This window comes from Papio anubis, chromosome 9 (assembly GCF_008728515.1).
Source record: "Papio anubis isolate 15944 chromosome 9, Panubis1.0, whole genome shotgun sequence".
Lineage (NCBI taxonomy): Eukaryota > Metazoa > Chordata > Mammalia > Primates > Cercopithecidae > Papio > Papio anubis.
Window position 1 is genome coordinate 102,974,144 of NC_044984.1, and position 19,059 is coordinate 102,993,202.

The 19,059-nt window shown below is 41.4% G+C and overlaps 1 protein-coding gene across 1 annotated transcript in view; it reads right to left on the reverse strand.

The window, feature by feature from the left end:
• The window catches only part of CORO1C (coronin 1C), a 124,547-nt gene that overhangs the window by 57,058 nt on the left and 48,430 nt on the right, over nucleotides 1–19,059 (reverse strand).

Genomic DNA, 19,059 nt, shown 5'->3' on the forward strand with positions numbered 1-19,059 from the left:
AAAACAAGTTATAATTTTGTGGCTTTGTCCTCAGCCTGCCAAGGTAATTTTTCAGATTGTAAACATTTTCCCTACACATCAACACTCTGCTGTCTGAGAATTATATCTATTCCCCAGAGTGTTTCAACAAGAATAACTATGGGAGGAATTCAAAGACACAGCCATCACCCTTGACTTCAAAAGCCTTCTAATCTCCGTTTAACACAGACGTAATAATCAGAGCAACTCACTACACCAAACCGCCTAGTGCTAAGTGGTACACAGTGAGAAACAGGAAAAGTCAGCCTAAAGCAGCCTAACGGGTAAGAGCCAGGTCTGGGAAAAGCAGAGCAAAAGTATTTAAATGGAAAGCAATGTGATCAAAGTGATGTTTAGGGTGACAGCAAATGTGGCAGAAGCACACTGGACGGCTTAGACAGGAACAAGCTCAAAGCCAGGTACTGGGCTAGGAAGCTATTTGACAGTAAACCAGACTTGAGGAAGGCCTGAAGTGATACAGTAGTAACAGTTGGGACCGAGGAAAGGAAAAATGCAGGGGCTATTGTGGAGGGGAAACAAAACCAGGCTGGGTTTTCACTGAGCTGATCATCCACCACAGCCACTTCCCTAGTAAACCAGGGCTCTGAAGGGGAGGGGAGGTGACACAGAGCTAGGTTCCTAGGCTGCCTTATGTGTCATTTCAGACTCCAAATTCCACTAAATTGCCTGATAGACACTGACAGCTTTGTGCTTTCGGATCACCAGGCCCTCCCTGATTAAGATTTCCTAGACTGCACCCAATGTAATTTTCCTATGTGCTACTGCAGGACATTGTGTTCATGTTGGTTAGATAGAAGGATCCTGGATAAAAATCTAAGTGGAAATGGAACATGCTTCAACATCGACAACTCAGCTGAAAATCAGATCCTCATATACAGAGGAGAGCTAACACCTGTCCATTCATGCCAGACGGGACACATGGTGGGCTGTTGCTAATTCTTTTCCTCTAATTCCCTTCCTCATGGCCCTGAGCCCACTGCTAAATGCAGAGACGAATTTATTTTTGCCAGAGTCTCTTACCCTTCCAAGGCATGTGTGAAAGTGGCCTCTCTCCAATGCTGGGGGCATGTAGCTGGGCTGAAGTAACAGACCCTTGGCAGGCAATTGAGCATCCACGTTCCTCAGCCCAGCTGTTATTGCCTGACTTTCCCAGTTGACTACCAGGGCCATATATTTTGAGTCTTTGGTAGAGGAGATGGCAAATGATATGCGGCCAGGGTCCTTCATTTTGGAATCAGTTTGAATACTTCTTAAGCGTGAGATAAGACAGCTTCCGTGAGGTGGTGAAAAGCAAAAGGAAAGCACATCTATACAAAAGCCAACGTACAGCCAACTGGTCTCAGGATCCACTTCCCCACACAACCATCTGCAACCATCTGTACAAGTTATAGAAGCTGCAATCCCCACAAGCATCTTCAAGCAAGTGTTTCAAAAGTTAATGTAGAAGAAAAAGGATTGCACCATGCCAGAATTAACATCCTTCATAAATAAAACGTTCTTACAAATTCATACAATTAAAACCCAACAGAAAATTAGGCAAAGGATATGAAGAAGTAATTTACAAAAGAAACACAAACAGCACTTATCTCCTTCCTAAAATCCTAATAAAATGAAAGCAGGGAAAAACTTGAAAGGACAAGAGGACTGGAAAAGAGCTTACAAGAGAGCAAATGTGACAACAAACTTTTGAAGATGGAAAGCTGTCATGCACATGTAACTGACAGAAGTGTGAGTGTCCTCTATTCAGCTGAGTCTCAGGAGGAGCTCACAAAAAGGACATCAAGGCCCACTATGAATCCCCAGAACACTCTAAGGAGAAATTGTGTCTCCAAAGACAGGGATGTGGGAGGGGGCTGCAGAGAAAATGACTGAAAGCCTGAATTAGGAGCAGCTGGACACCCAGATCCGCTCCATTCAGGGCTGCACAACCAGGGACTTGGCCTGCCCTCTCCCCAGCAGAAGCCAGGATAGGCCTGACTGTAGGCCCTGGACTGGATGACACCCAGCACAGGTGTGAACAGGTGCCTCACTGACAGCCTGGTTCTATACAGTGGGGCCCCCAACCCCTTGTCGCTCCTGGCTCCCAAGATATCACCTGCCCCACCCAACAACAGATCAGACATCACTGCCCTCAGTGAGGTCCACCATTCAATGTGCCCCTCCACCCACACAGGCATAAGGTCAGCTTTTAGAACCTCACTTTTAAATGTGAATGGATATTTGAGGAAGGCCTCTTACTTGAAAAAGAGACAATTTTTCCTCTTCACTCAAATAGGCCAGATACCCTCTAACCTCACAAAAATATGAACATTAATATAAATATTTAAAATGCTTTGTCTTCACTGAAAGATACTATACAAATCTTCTGGCTGACATACATACTAAACTACCTTAAAAAGTGATTTCCACCAGGCGCAGTGGCTCACACCTGTAATCTCAACACTTTGGGAAGCTGAGACGGGCGGATCAGGAGATCAAGACCATCGTGGCCAACATGGTGAAACCCCATCTCTACTAAAAATACAAAAATTAGCTAGGCATGGCAGCAGGCGCCTGTAATCCCAGCTACTCAGGAGGCTGAGGGAGGAGAATTGCCTGAACCTGGTAAGCGGAGGCTATAGTGAGCCGAGATGGTGCCACTGCACTCCAGCCTGGGCGACACAGAAAGATTCCAACTCAAAAAAAAAAAAAAGTTATGTCCATATTATGCAATCTTATTTTTGTCCTAAATACATGTGGACAAAATGATATAAAAGTTCTTTTGCTACAATCACAGAGTAGAATGTTAGCTATAGAGCAGAGAGAGTAGGAAAAGTCAGTGCTTCCACAGTGCTGTGCAAGTCAGGCATCTCTAAGCGGAGCTTGAAGGGCAGCGTGAGCCCATTCACTTCCAAGGTCAAATCTGATCTAGGCTCAGCTGTGTACATGTGGCATAGCCGCTTTTCTTGCACAGAATGTCTCAGGCCCTCCAGGCACACAATAGAGAATAGCAATTAAGAGAGCAAACTCCAGAGTCAGACAGCCTTGTAAGTGAGAAGCACAGCTGTACTATTTACTTCCTGGCCATGGTACAGTACAGCAAGTCACTAAATCTCCATTAAGTGTTAATTCCTCTATCCAAAAATGGGTATAATGCATATAAAGTTGAAGTGATCATTAAATGATCAATTGGTGATGGGATGGTGGCAGGAGATTCTTATGCTATAATAGTACCTTGTACGGTTAAATACACAAAATTAATCACTCAATAAATACTAGCTACTACTGTCATCCTAGTAACTGACATAAGATAATCTGGATTCAAATCCGAGCTCTGCAACATATTCGCAAATTACTTAACCTCTCTGAGCCTCAGTTTCCCATCCACAAAATGAAGGGAATGATACCTATAATAAGAATGCAGGCCGGGCATGGTGGCTCCCAGCACTTTGGGAGGCTGAGGAAGGCAGATCACTTGAAGTCAGGAGTTCGAGATCAGCCTGGGCAACATGGTGAAACCCAGTCTCTACTAAAAATACAAAACTTAGCCAGGAGTCCCAGCTACTAGGGAGGCTGAGGCATGAGAATTGCTTGAACCTGGGAGGCGGAGGTTGCAGTGAGCCGAGATCACGCCACTGCACTCCAGCCTGGGCGACGGAGCAAAACCTTGTCTCAAAAAAAAAAAAAAAAAATGAATATAAACCAACCGCAGACAAAGAAAGCCCAGACCCAGATGACTTCACTGCTAAAGTCTATGAAACATTTAAAAAATACCAATTACTCACAAATTTTTTCCAAAGATAGAGAAGGGAACACTTCCAAACTAATTGTATGAGGCCAGTATTATCCTGTTACCAAAACCAAACAAAGACATCTCAAGAAAATTACAGACCAATATCTCTTATGAATACAGATGGAAAAAATCCTCAACAATACCAGCAAACCAAATCAAGCAACGTAGAAAAAGAATTAGAATTATACACCACAATCAAGTGGGATTTATCCTAGAAATGCAAGGTTGGGTCAACATCTGAAAATCAATTAATGTAACACATTATATCAATAGAAGAAAAAAAATCACACAATTATCTCAGACACAGAAAAAGCATTTGAGGCTGGGCACAGAGGCTTATGCCTGTAATTCCAACACTTTGGGAGGCTGAGGCAGGGGGATTACTTGAGGTCAGGAGTTCAAGACCAGCTTGCTCAACATGGTGAAACCCTGTCTCTACTAAAAATACAGAAATTAGCCAGGTATGGTGGTGAGCACCTGTAATCCCAGCTACTCAGAAGGCAGAGGCAGGAGAATTGCTTGAACCCGGGAAATAGAGGTTGCAGTAAGCTGAGACAGTGCCACTGCACTCCAGCCTGGGCAACAGAGTGAGACTCTGAATCAAAAAAAAAAAAAAAAAAGCATTTGACAAAATTAAATACCCTTTCATGACAAAACACTCAAGAAACTAGGAATAGAAGGGAATTTCCTCAACCTGATAATGAGCATCCATGAAAATACCACAGCTAACTCAATATTCAATGGCGAAAGATGCCTTCTCCCTGAGATCAAGAATAAGACAAGCTTGACCACCCTTGCCACTTCTATTCAGGATTGTAGTACAGGTTCTAGCCAAGGCAATCAGGCAAGAAAAAGGAATAAGAGACATTCAGATTGGAAAGAAGTAAAACTATTTCTGTGTGCAGAAGACATGATCTTATATACAGAAAATCCTAAGGAATCCACTAAAATAACTAGTAAGTTCAGTAAGGTTGCAGGATACAAGATTAATATACAAAAATCAACCTTTTTTTTTTTTTAGATGGAGTCTTGCTCTGTCACCCAGGCTGGAGCGCAGTGGTGCAATCTCGGCTCACTGCAACCTCCGCCTCCAGAGTTCAAGCGATTCTCCTGTCTCAGCCTCCCGAGTAGCTGGGACTACACCACACCCGACTAATTTTTGTATTTTTCGTAGAGATGGGGTTTCACTATGTTGGTCAGGCTAATCTCGAACTCCTGACCACAGGTGATCTTCCTGTCCTGGCCTCGCAAAGTGCTGGGATTACAGGCATGAGCTACCATGCCTAGTTGTATTTTTACAAACCCAGAAGAAACCATCCAAAAATGAAATTAAGAAAACAATTCCACTCACAATAGATTAGAAATAAAATACTTAGAAATAAACTTAATCAAGGAGGTGAAAGACTCGTACTCTGAAAACTCAAAACACTGTTGAAAGAAATTAAAGACACAACTGAATGAAAAGAAATTCCAAGTTCAAAAATCAGAAGACTTAGCGTTGAGATGGCAAGATTCCCCAAACTAAGATATAGATTTAATGCAATCCCTATCAGACTCCCAGATGAATTATTTGTAGAAATGAATGAAGGTATTGCAAGGGATCCAAAAATACCCAAATGACCCAGGAGGGAAAAAAGAGAACAAGTTAGGAAGACTCCTATTTCCTGATTTCAAAACTTACCTCACTACAAAGCAACAGTAATCAAGACAGTGTGGTACTGGAATAAGGATAGACATTTATATCAATGGAAAATAATTAAAGTCCAGAAGTAAACTCATACATCTTTGGCACAAGAGTGCCAAGACAATTCAATGAAAAAACTCTTCTCAACAGATGGTACTGGAACAATACGTAAAATAGCTAACTCAAAATAGATCAAATACCTAGACATAAGAGCTAAAACTATAAAACTCTGAGAAGAAAACACAGGAGTAAATCTTCATAGCCTTGGATTGGGCAAAGGATTCTAAGATATGACACCAAAAGCACAAGCAACAAAAGAAAAATTAGAAAACCTGATTCCATCAAAATTTATAACTTTTGTGCCTCAAAGGACACTATCAAGAAATTGAAGACAACTCATAGAATGGGAGAAAACTTTTGCAAACCTTATATCCGATAAGGCACTTGTACCTAGAATATATAAAGAACTCCTACAATTCAATAATAAAAACACAGTCCAATTTAAAAATGAATCAAAGGACTTGAAGACATTTTCCAAAAAAGATATACAAATGTCCAATACACATGAAAAGTTGCTGGACATCATTAATCAATGGAGAAGTGAAAATCAAAACCACAATGAGAGACTATTCCATACCCACTAGGATGGTTAAAATAAAAAATTCTGAGAATAACAAGGGTTGATGAGAATGTAGACAAATCAGAATCCTCATACACTCCTAGTGGAAATGCAAAATGTTGCAGCTGATGTGGGAAAGTCTGGCAGTTCCTCAAACAATTAAACAAAGAAATACCATAAGACCCAGCAATCCACTCGTAGGCATACACTCATAAGAACTGAAAACAGGTAGTCAAACAAATACTTGTACATGAGTCTTCATAGCAGCATTATTTACAATAGCCAAAGGGTAGAAGCAACCCAAATACAGACTATCCATTGTATCCAATGGATAAACAAAATGTGATATTACCTGTACAACAGAATATTATTCAGCAATAAAAAGGAATGAAGTACTAATACATGCTACAACTTGGATGAATCTTAAAAACATTATAAATGAACGAAACCAGTCATAAAAATCTACATACTAATTTATATGAAAGTCCAGAATAGGCAAATCTAGAGAGACAGAAAGTAGATTCATGGTTGCTTAGAGCTGTGTAGGAGGGAAACAGGGTAATACAAAGGGATAGCTAACTCTAAGAGTGTAATATTTCTTCTTCTTTAAAAAAAAAAAGTATTTATTTATTTATTTATTTATTTATTTTATTTTATTTTATTTTTTTGAGACGGAGTCTTGCTCTGTTGCTCAGGCTGGAGTGCAATGACTCAAACTCAGCTCACTGCAACCTCTGCCTCCCAGGTTCAAGCAATTCTCCTGCCTCAGCCTTCGGAATAGCTGGGATTACAGGCGCCCGCCACCACACCCAGATAATTTTTGTATTTTTAGTAGAGATGGGGTTTCACCATGTTGGCCAGGCTGGTCTCCAACTCCTGACCTCAGGTGATCCGCCCACCTCGGCCTCCCAAAGTGCTGGGATTACAGGCGTGAGCCACCGCGCCCAGTCTATTTTGGTTTTAGAGACAGAGTCTCACTCTACACTCTGTGTAGTGGTTCGATCATAGCTTATCGCAGCCTGAAACTCCTGAGCTCAAGCAGTCCTCCCACCTCAGCCTCCCAAGTAGCTGGGACCACAAGCGTATGCCACCACACCAGGCTAATTTTTTTTTTGGTAGAGATGGGGGTCTCACCATGTTGCCCAGGCTGGTCTCTAACTAATTTTTTGGCTTTAAGGAATATTTCCATCTCAGCCTTCCAAATTGCTTGGATTACAGGCATGAGCCACCATGCCCGGTATGTTTCTTCTGAGGTAACGAAAATGTTCTATTTGAAAAAAAAAAAAAATGAACCCCTCTCTGACAAGACATTTAAAATCATACCTAGTATTTCCTTGGAATTTGTGCTTATTGTGTCAGTCCAGGATTTCTTCATTTACTTTTTTTTTTTTTTTTTTTTGAGAATTAGCTCCCTTTATAAAATGCTTTAGTTTTAGGGGGACATTTTAGTTATCTAATTTATGATTTGATCAGTTTGGGACAAGATAGCTGATAACAGAACTCCTAAATTTGATGATATGCCATCTTAATTCGGAAGTTTACAACTGAACATTTTCTTATTTTCTTTTGAGGTAATGAAAATGTTCTAAATTGACTGTGTTGATGGTTGCAGATTATTTGATTATATATATATATTATAAAACCAGCCTCCCAAAGTGCTGGGAATACAGGTGTGAACCACCGCACCTGTCTCACCTTTTAGATATTATCTGCGGAGTGTGTGTGTGTGTGTGTATGTTTCTAGTGTTTTATGCATGCTCTTTCAGGTTGTTCCTTTTGTTTTTGTTTGAGACTGAGTCTCACTCTGTTGCCAGGCTGGAGGAGTGCAATGGCGCGATCTTGGCTCACTGCAACATCCACCTCCCGGGTTCAAGCGATTCTCCTGCCTCAGCCTCCCGAGTAGCTGGGACTACAGGTGCACGCCACTACACCCTGCTAATTTTTGTATTTTTAGTAGAGACGGGTTTTCACCATGTTGGCCAAGATGGTCTCGATCTCTTGACCTCGTGATCCGCCCGCCTCGGCCTCCCAAAGTGCTGGGATTACAGGTGTGAGCCACAGCGCCCAGCCTAAAATTTGTCTTACATGTTGGGTGAACATTTTAACCAAGAACAAGTAAAAATAAGTTCTACCTCTATGGTTTAAAGGCTTTGTCAGAGAAAATTTGTACTCTTGCAATAATCATCTTATTAGTCAGCTGATAATCCTCAACCTCTAGGAGAGTGTAAAGGCATGCTCCTTATAATACTACCATGTGAAGTTAAATGTAGAAAATTTATATGCCAGGCACGGTGGTTCATAGTTGTACTCCCAGCATTCTGTGAGGACGAGGCAGGAGGATCACTTGAGCCAAGGAGTTTAAGATCAGCCCAGGCAACATAGTAAGACCCCATCTCTATAAAAAATAAAAAAAATTAGCTGGCTGTGATGTTGTAGTACACCCCCGTGGTCCCAATTGCTCGGAGAGCTGAGGTGGAGGATTGCTTGAGCCCAGGAAATCAAGGCTGCAGTGGGCCATGATCATGCCACTGCACTCCAGCCTGGGTATCAGAGCAAGACCACGTCTCAAAAAACAAAATACAAAGGAAAGAAGAGGGCCGGGCATGGTGGCTCATGCCTGTAATCCCAGCACTTTGGGAGGCCGAGACAAGTGGATCACTTGAGGTCAGGAGTTCGAGACTAGACTGGCCAACATGGTGAAACCCCATCTCTACTAAAAATACAAAAATTAGCTGGGTGTGGTGGTACACGCCTATAATACCAGCTATTCAGGAGGCTAAGGTAGGAGAATTCCTTGAACTTGGGAGGCAGAGGTTGCAGTGAACCGAGATCGCGTCACTGCACTCCAGCTTGAGTGACAGAGCAAACCTCCATCTCAAAAAAAAAAAAAAGAAAAGTTATCTTATAAGTTATTTAGGAAACATGATGTTGGGTGTTAGGAGGACAAAATGCAGACAAGACAGGGTATTTATATTGCAACAGCACCAAATAAAATACACTCAAAACACCTGAGTAAATGTTACATTTTTTCTCTATTCCCTCTACTTCCATCTCATAAAAAATGACAATTTTGACATTTTTCCTGTTTATTGAAAAGCTATCTGTTTAAAGATTCCAGCAGATGTACTTCTATGGTTCATACAAAAGGAAACACATCCTGCTAGGAACACATACAGGAAAACCCCTACTAGTAGCAAAATCCTGCTCAGCCCATTTGCTGAGACCATTCCAGGGCGTCAATTACTCAAGTGTTCAGTGGGCAGAGAATGCTCCCTCAGCCAGTGGCAACCGCAAGAAGAGTCTAAAATGTCCCATTAGAGGAAAGACCATGTTCCCTCCAAGCCACTGTTACCTGTATGGCAGGTACTTTAATGTAGAAGAGATCCGATGTGTTATTTAATAGAAAAAGGCAGGTAAGATAGCAGATGAGGAGACAAGTATCCTAAACTCAGCTATTTAAATGACAGTGACAGCAGTTTAAAATTCCTTTTAAGAAGTTGGAGACCGGGCAGGGTGGCTCACACCTGTGAATCCTAGCACTTTGGAAGACTGAGACAGGTGGATTACCTGAGCTCAGGAGTTTGAGAACAGCCTGGCCAACATGGTGAAACTCCGTCTCTACTAAAATACAAAATACTAGCTGGGCATGGTGGCGGGTTCCTGTAATCCTACCTACTCAGGAGGCTGAGGCATGAGAACTGCTTGAACCCAGGGGGCGGAGGGTACAGTGAGCCAAGATTGTGCCACTACACCCCAGCCTGGTCAACAAGCGAAACTCTGTCTCCAAAAAAAAAAAAAAAAAAAGGAAGCTGGAAATGTAATAATATGTAAGCCTACACAGAATACACATTCACAAGAGAGCAGACACCCAAAGCAAACATAGGAGGTACTCTGATTAAATATAAAAATTTGGCCGGGCATGTTGGCTCATGCCTGTAATCCCAGCATTCTGGGAGGCTGAGGTGGGAAGATCGCTTAAGGCCAGGGGTTCAAGACCAGCCTGGACAACATGAGACACTGTCTCTACGAAGGCTGATGCAGGGAGACTGCTTGAGTCCAGGAGTTTGAGGCTGCAGTATGCTATGATCATGCCACTGCACTCTAGCAAGATCAGGTCTCTTAAAAAAAAAAAAAAAAAAAAGTAATCATTTCTGAATATGAGATAGCTGAGCTTTTTCAAATTTTCTAAATGAAATCCAGCAGTGACACTCAAAGAAAGAATTTACCTAACAAATAGCATATTTTTACTGCATGCAACTCTTTAACAGATTCATACATGAGACATTCCAAGAAAAAAACATGCCTTATCTATTTTAATAGAAGCTGTTTAAAAAAGGAAGAAAAAGGACCACACGCAACATTTGCTATAAAGCACAGCAAAATGTCAGATACACAACAGATCTCCTCATAAACAGCAGTTTTGGCTGAAAGAGATTTGTATTCCACTGCTGATACGGACTAGTTGAAAAAAATGTTTTTTCTAGAAAAACTACTGACCACTTAGCATGACCGACTGACTCCAAGTATGAATAGCCTTGATGTTGGTTCAATTGATCATGACACCAGGAATGGTAAAAATTAAGGGAAAAAAATTCACATGCATTATAGCCTCCCAAATAGTTTCATCCCATCATTATTAATCCAGGTAACAGGTAAGATGCCAAGAATGAGGCATACCAGTAAAAGTGCATTTTGTTTCAATTCAATAACTCAATATCCTTTAGTTTTTAAAGTTTCTAAGAATAAAGAGAAAATGCAAATAAGATCTACCAAGAAGCCTCCAGGCTCGGGCCTCCGAGCTAGGACTGGAGAGGGTTCTTATGCTCATCAATTCCAGGCTCATCACATTTCAGCCTAGAGATGTATAACTCCTCCAAAGATAAAGAACTTCTGAGAAAGAAGCAGAGACCTCGAACTACAAAGTACAGGGCAATTCCAACTTTTCGGCCCATGAACTGTCATACTTTTCCAACCATCAATCCCGAATCATATATACAATTTAGTTTCTCCACATCAGCCAACAATGGGACTTAGAGCTCTATCCTGCGGGTGCTGCTTTGACAGCCCCCAGTCCAGTTGGCCAGTTTGTATAACACTTAAATATGAAACTGCACTTTGTGTACACTTTATAAACATGAGTAAAAATGGAAAAATCAAAATACAGAAACCAGCTGTAGGTATTCAAATGTACTGAGACAAACAACAGAGGGCATCTGTTATGACCAAGGAAGCAAATCTTGCTTCTCACTGAAAATCCTTAGTTTAGCCAGAGGACTATGCGCTCAGTTGTCCAAGAAAAGAACAACCTGGGCTGGGCATGGTGGCTCACACCTGTAATCCCAGCACCTTGGGAGGCCAAGGCGGGCAGATCACGAAATCAAGAGATTGAGACCCTCCTGGCTAACATAGTGAAACCCCATCTCTACTAAAAATACAAAAATTAGCATGGTGTGGTGGTGCACAACTGTAGTCCCAACTACTCGGGAGGCTGAGGCAGGAGAATCGCTTGAACCTGGGAGGTGGATGTTGCAGTGAGCCAAGATCGTGCCACTGCACTCCTCCAGCCTGGCAACAGAGCGAGACTCAGTCTCAAAAAAAACAAAAGGAACAACCTGAAAGAGCACGCATAAAACACTAGAAACACACACATACACACACACCGAGGATAATATCTAAAAGGTGAGACATTACAGGTGCGGTGGTTCACACCTGTATTCCCAGCACTTTGGGAGGCTGAGCTCAGGAGTTGGAGACCAGCCTGTGCAACGTGGCAAAATCCCGTCTCTACCAAAAATACAAAAAATTAGCCGGGCATGGTGGCGTATGCCTGTGGTCCCAGCTACTCAGGAGGCTGAGGGCAGGAGGATCGCTTGAGCCTGGGAGGCAGAGGTTGCAGCGAGCCGAGATCATGACACCGCACTCCAGCCTAGGTGACAGAGTGAGACCCAAAAAAAATAAAAAATAAAAAATAAAAGGTGAGGTATAATAAAGAGGTATGATACTTTCTAAAGTTTTCAAAGATGAGCATTCCTATATTTACATTTTATAACCTATACTTATTTTAGGAACTTCTTACAAAGAGAGGTTGGGGACCACATAACCTCAAACGTAAGCACTCACTGGCAATGTGAAGCAGAAAGTCAGTGAGCGCATTGCAGAGTGGAATGTGATGCTATGAAAATAACTGCTGAAAATCAAGTCTGACAAGAAGTAAAATGAGCAGCAAAACAGCAACACATAACAAACCTGAAGACAAAAGATAAAATTCCTAAAATTGGACTGAGTGTGGTGGCTCATGCCAGTAATCCCAGCAGTTTGGGAGGCTGAAGCAGGAGGATTCCTTGAGCCCAGGAGTTTGAGGCTGCACTGAGCTATTACTGCATCACTGAACTCGATCCCAGAAGACAAAGTGAGACCATGTCTCTTCAAAAAAAAAAAAAAAAAAAAAAAAAAGCTATAATTCTCCCACACCTTATTAAAGAGAGACCCTTTTATCTTTTATGAACTAAAAGATGCCACAATGAGGCCTATAACTCACTTAAAATATAGGAATGACACTACAGAAATTTTGCAGTTACTAAAATGTGAGAAAATATAAGGACTTCGAAATCATCTCTAGCTCTTCAATGATAGAAATACATATTTCTATTACAGAGACAATGTGCAAGGATGACATGTTTACAATCCTCCACATCTCCCAATTTTCTGCTTATCACCAGCATCTTTATAAACACAACCACCTCTTTTGGTCCCTGGAGCTTTGAAGAAGCATTGCTGAAGAAACCTCCCTTGGGAAGACAAAGGCAGGCGCTACCTGCCCACCGGGGACACACTGAGGGACACATAGCGGAACCATATAAAATCGCCTGAGGCAGCAGCCATCTCCCTAAAGTGTACCACTAGACCAGACTCAGAAGCTGAATTCTGTGTCTCTCTTCAAAGAGCAGAACACAACTCAAAGAGCCAAATTAATCCCAAGAGGAGGTCTTAAACCAACTGCAGAACTTTTATAGACATGAGTGACCTACCAATCTCACTTAAAAATTAATCCTTGAAGCCGGGCACGGTGGCTCACGCCTGTAATCCCAGCACTTTGGCAGGCCGAGGAGGGCGGATCACGAGGTCAGGAGATCGAGACCATCCTGGCCAACACGGTGAAACCCCGTCTCTACTAAAAATGCAAAAATTATCCAGGTGTGGTGGCACGCGCCTATAATCCCAGCTACTCAGGAGGCTGAGGCAAGAGAATCGCTTGAACCTGGGAGTCGGAATTCGCAGTGAGCCAAGATCGCCACTGCACTCCAGCTTGGTGACAGAACAAGATTCTGTCTCAAAAAAAAAAAAAAAAATTAATCCTTGAATATGTTTCTAAACATTCTTTCTATACTGATGACCTACTTTTCTTATCAACAACTGGTAAAAAAACACACTGTGTATGACTGTTCAAACTTGTTAAGTCTGTTTTTCACTACTTAGTCATATGGAGTAGACAATAAAATTTTATTAATTCCTTGGCAATACTGTTATACCAGGAAATGAAATTACTGGATGCTCATATCTTAAAAAGGGATGGGGGATATTTTTATTAAAAATTTCATAAGGCTAGTCACACGCAAAACTAGCAGTGTCAAAAAACAAAATAATCACCTTCACCTGAAGAATTTCAGCCTTCCCTGTTTAACCCATACCTTGGGCAAGCAGAGATTAAATGAATTAAATGAACATGTACTCCTGACAGTGCTTCAAAGGAACATTAAGGGAGAGTAGGAAAATCTCTGACTTGGATGTCGGACACAAATTTATCTTGACATAGTCACCGACCCAGCTAGATCATCTTGGTCCTCAGGTTGTTTGTTTCTTCATCCATAAAATGGAAGAACTAAAATAAATGATTTCTAGGGTCCTATCAGAGTCTACTGGGATATAGTCCACATCCCCCCAGTAAAAAAGACACAACTCACTGCAAACCACACTACTTACTAACATCCACAGGGTTATACATATTACACATATACTCAACTATGAATGTTGAATAGGTCCTTAATCCCAGTCATTCTTTTATTCAACAACTATTCACTGGGCTTTGACCATGCAGCTAGCACCATACTAGACGTGAGAGACACAACTGTGAGCAAGCAGCCTGGCCCCTGCTCTCATGGAGCTTACAGTCCACTGCAGGAGACACACCACAATCAGATATTCATGCAAACATTAGTATGCTGCTGTGGCAAGTGCTGGAATGCAGAAGAACACAAGGTAACTGAGTCAATAATCAGCAGAACAGAACCAGTCAGAGAAGCGACATTTAAGCTGAAATCAAAGAACGAGAAGTCAACTGGGCAGTAAGAGAAGAAAAGTGAGTCCCAGCTGGGAGGAACAACAAAATATCAAGAGTCTGTATCAAAAGCAAGCACTTGTCAGAATCTGGACTACTTAGCCCGCAGGGACTGGAGCCCAGAGACAAAGGGTAGAAGAGGCTGGGAGGTCAGCAGAACCCGGATCACAGAGGGCTTTCTAGGCCATGTTAAGGATTTTATCTTTACTTGCAGTCTTGGGAGCTACAGGAAATTTTTTAAGTATGAGTATGTGACATAATTAGATTTGCATTTTAAAAGCTCACGTTGAATGAAGCTGGAGAATGGATCTGCAGGTGGGAGCATCTGAGAGGATTCAGGGAAGCTAGTTAGGAAGTCACTGCACTTGTCCAGGCCACAAGTCACGGTCCCAGCAGAAACAGAGAGGATGGAGTCAAAAGACTTGAAGTCAACTGAATTTAAAACTGTTTTTGATATGAAGGATGCATCAACAGTGATGCCTAATTTGACTCATGCAACCAAATGGTTGGGGTGCCTTCACACCTTCTCTTTGGTGTGGAGAAAGACTTCCTTACTACCTCTTAGTAGCAGCTTCAAAGAGCCTTCTGTTGACAAGTAAGGTATCTGAAAAGAGTAAAACCATGGGAAAAATACTTTAAAATTAATTTTTAAAAATGTAATTACCTTTCACATTAATATTTGGATCCATGGCTTTAAAATTACACACTTTTGCTCACAAAAGTGTGTGGAGCTTGAAGAAAAACGTATTGAGCGTGCTATTTGAAAATGAAAACTAAGCCAGGCACAGTGGCTCACACCTGTAATCCCAGCACTTTGGGAAGCCGAGGCAGGTGGATCATCTGAGGTAAGGAGTTCAAGATCAGTCTGGCCAACATTGTGAAACCCTATCTGTATTAAAAATACAAAAATTAGGCCGGGCGCGGTGGCTCACGCCTGTAATCCCAGCGCTTTGGAAGGCCGAGGCAGGCGGATCACGAGGTCAGGAGATCGAGACCATCCTGGCCAACACATTAAAACCCTGTCTCTACTAAAAATATAAAAAATTAGCCGGGCGTGGTGGTGGGTGCCTGTAGTCCCAGCTACTCAGGAGGCTGAGGCAGGAGAATGGCGTGAAACCGGGAGGCAGAGCTTGCAGAGAGCCGAGATCACACCACTGTACTCCAGCCTGGGTGACAGAGTGAGACTCCGTCTCAAAAAAATATATATATATACAAAAATTAGTGGCGTATGGTGGCACACGCCTGTAATCCCAGCTACTCAGGAGGCTGAGGCAGGAGAATCGCTTGAATTCGGGAGGCAGAGGTTGCAGTGAGCAGAGATTGTGCCACTGTACTCCAGCCTGGGTGACAGAGCGAGATTCCACCTCAAAAAAGAAAAAAAAAAGAAAAGAAAAGAAAATGAAAACTAACACTGTTTAAAATAAAAATCTCCCTATGTTTCCGGAATTTTCAGACATCCGATAGAAATAGGAAAGTACAGTGCTTGCAATCTTACTACACCTTAGGAAAAATAATTTTGTCTGCCTGATCCCTTTTGTTAAAATTTAAAATACTTATCAGCATATGCATCTTCTAAAGGGAAGAAAAAAACCCCAAAACACTCAATATCAGTATCTACAATAGAGTACAAGAAACTGTAAGAATTTAACTCACTGGAGACAATGCAGTTACTACCAAATAAATACTTTAGCACCATTCAATACCTTTAGAAGAAGGTCTCAGGCTCTTCAGGAAGAAAACCCCACACATTCAATTTCACCAATAAAATGAAAATATCTCTAGGGAAGTGAAGACAAATAAACACAGCCCACTTTCAGAAGGAAACATTTGGGCTAAATATTCTAAGAGTGAATACTATCAGAAGCTTTTATCAGCCGTAGCTGGTAAAACTGCAGCCCTAACTCTCCCAAACCCATTTTCCTTCCAAAATGTATCAAGACTTGACAATCATAATCTTTAATTCTCTATGTTAAATTAATTGGACATCATAATAGTAACCAAAGATAAATTATCTATTCCTCAAATGAAAGTAGGACAATAATTTTAAGTAGAAGGCCAGCAAAAAGATCCAGGGGCTTCCTATCCCTAATACGTTTTTAAACAACTACATTTATGGCTTATGGTGCTCTCTAAAAACTGCCAGAAATAACACACACACACATACACACAAAAGCAATTACAAAATAATTCATTTTTTGTGACCACTTATCGTGAATACAACATAAACCAAAGTCTACAGTTTTTCAAACTTTAATATGTATAAATGAACTCCTAAGCGACGAGATCATTTTAACAGTTGAAGTGGTGCACAATTCACCCTATCTTAACTTACTCGGTTCTTGTCAAATTCTCAAGTCAAATGAATTCTCAAATACATTAAATCCTTGGGGCTCCAGGAGTCACTCAGATGCCCTAAGGCCTGCCCTATGGTTTCTCTGGTGCTGGGCGGGGAACACCTAGAGGTCTACTGCAGACAAACCTCCACTTTCACCACCTCCTCCTCCTCCAGGGAGAACATAAGGCAATGACAATAGCGCATTGAAGGATGAGAAACTCAAGAAGAGAAAGATAGTGAAAGAAAACAGCTTTTTCAATGGCTACCTTAACTTTAAATCCGCTTGACAGAAATTATGGTTCTTCCTATATCTATCTTCATTCCTAAATGAAAGTATGCTTCCGTTGGGATGTTACTTTATTGACTCTAAAGTCAAACTTGCTAACCAGGCCGGGCACAGTGGCTCACGCCTATAATCCCAGCACTTTGGGAGGCTGAGGCGAGAGGATCACTGGAGCTCAGGAGTTGGAAACCAGCCTGAGGAACACAGTGAGACCCTATCTCTACAAAAATATTAAAACATTAGCCAGGCACAGTGGCGTATGCCTGTAATCCTAGCTACTCGAGAGGAGGATCACTTGAGCCTGGGAGGGCGAGGCTGCACTGAGCTTCAATCACACCACTGCACTCCAGCCTGGGTGACAGAGCAAGACCCTGTCTCAAACACTCATACAGACACACACACACGCACACACAAACCTGCTAACCAGAGCTATAAAATACAGCCATAAGAAACCCATGCTGCCAATATTTTTAATTTATTCAAGAAATCAATTAAGTAAATTTTCAATGAGTACCAAAATGTTGTGTTATCCTGCTTTTTATCAGAATATATGCTTAAATAATCAAAACCCCAAAATTTCCTTTACAAATAAACCATGTTTCAATAAAGGAATGTGTATACATGTCTGTGTGTATGTAAATTTACACATATAAACATCTTGCTAACATATTTATTTACAATGAAAATTACGAAGTTAGCTTACAATAACATAGTAAGACTTTATTTTTTTTTATTTTTTTTTATTTTTGAGATGCAGTCTCGCTTTGTCACCCAGGCTGGACTGCCCAGGCTGGAGTGCAGTGGCGCGATCTCAGCTCACTGCAAGCTCCGTCTCCCAGGTTCACGCCATTTTCCTGCTTCAGCCTCCAGGGTAGCTGGGAATACAGGCACCCACCACCACACCCAGCTAATTTCTTATATTTTTAGTAGAGACAGGGTTTCACCGTGTTAGCCAGTTTGGTCTTGACATCCTGACCTTAGGTGATCCACCCGCCTCGGTCTCCCAAAGTGCTGGGATTACAGGTATGAGCCACCATGCCCGGCAAATATTTATAATTAGTAGTCCTAGGCTATATAAAACATCTTTATTCCTTTCATCTTCTAGGAAAATGGAAAGACTGACAATATCACAAGTGTATCATGCAAAGTTGAAATTAAATTACTCAATTAACATTTATTGAGCGGCTACTATGCAGCAGGCAATATGCTAGGAAATGGAGGCACCAAAAAGTGTAAGATACCCTCTATCTTTAAGGAACGTGGAATATAGCAGTATTATAAGGTGTTCACTTTCACAAACTAGAAAATAATTCTATACTCAATTTCTAGTCATTCAATCCCAAATGTAATTAGTATTAGCATAGAAATCACTAACACTAGTGATACCCACAAACTACACTTTCATCTACCTTTATAACTCCATAACCAAACCATAGTTACATTTTACTCTAACATATTGTATAAATGCATAACCTATTATCATCACTTTCCACAATCAGGGCCATCTCATCTACCCATCTTACACTACTCTTCCCTAATTACACCAGTTCTGAGTCAGTCCAGTACTATTAGGCACATCCTCAGGCAGGATCTCACTCCCAGTGTCCACAAACACTGACTCTCCAACGCCTGTCTCCTGAATTCCCACAGAACTCACAGCCTACACTGCAGAATTCACCCTAAAGAGTCATGTGCTTGAGGGCTGGAGGAGGCTTGTAATGTATTTTTTAAACTTTTACATAATTTAAAAGTAAATCAAAACACTAAGCTTGCCATAACAGACTTTGTGAATATGAATTTTTAAAATGACACCAGAAAAATCAAGTCCCTAATATATTTTGCATAAAATGTTTGAATGAGAAGAATTCTTTGAAACCAAGTAGTTCAAACCCTTCACAGAGGCAGTAACAGAATGGAGAGGTCAATAATTTCCCACTGTTTGATGAAAAAAGTGGTTTTTTGGTAGATTTATAAAAGAATAGAAAAATAGAC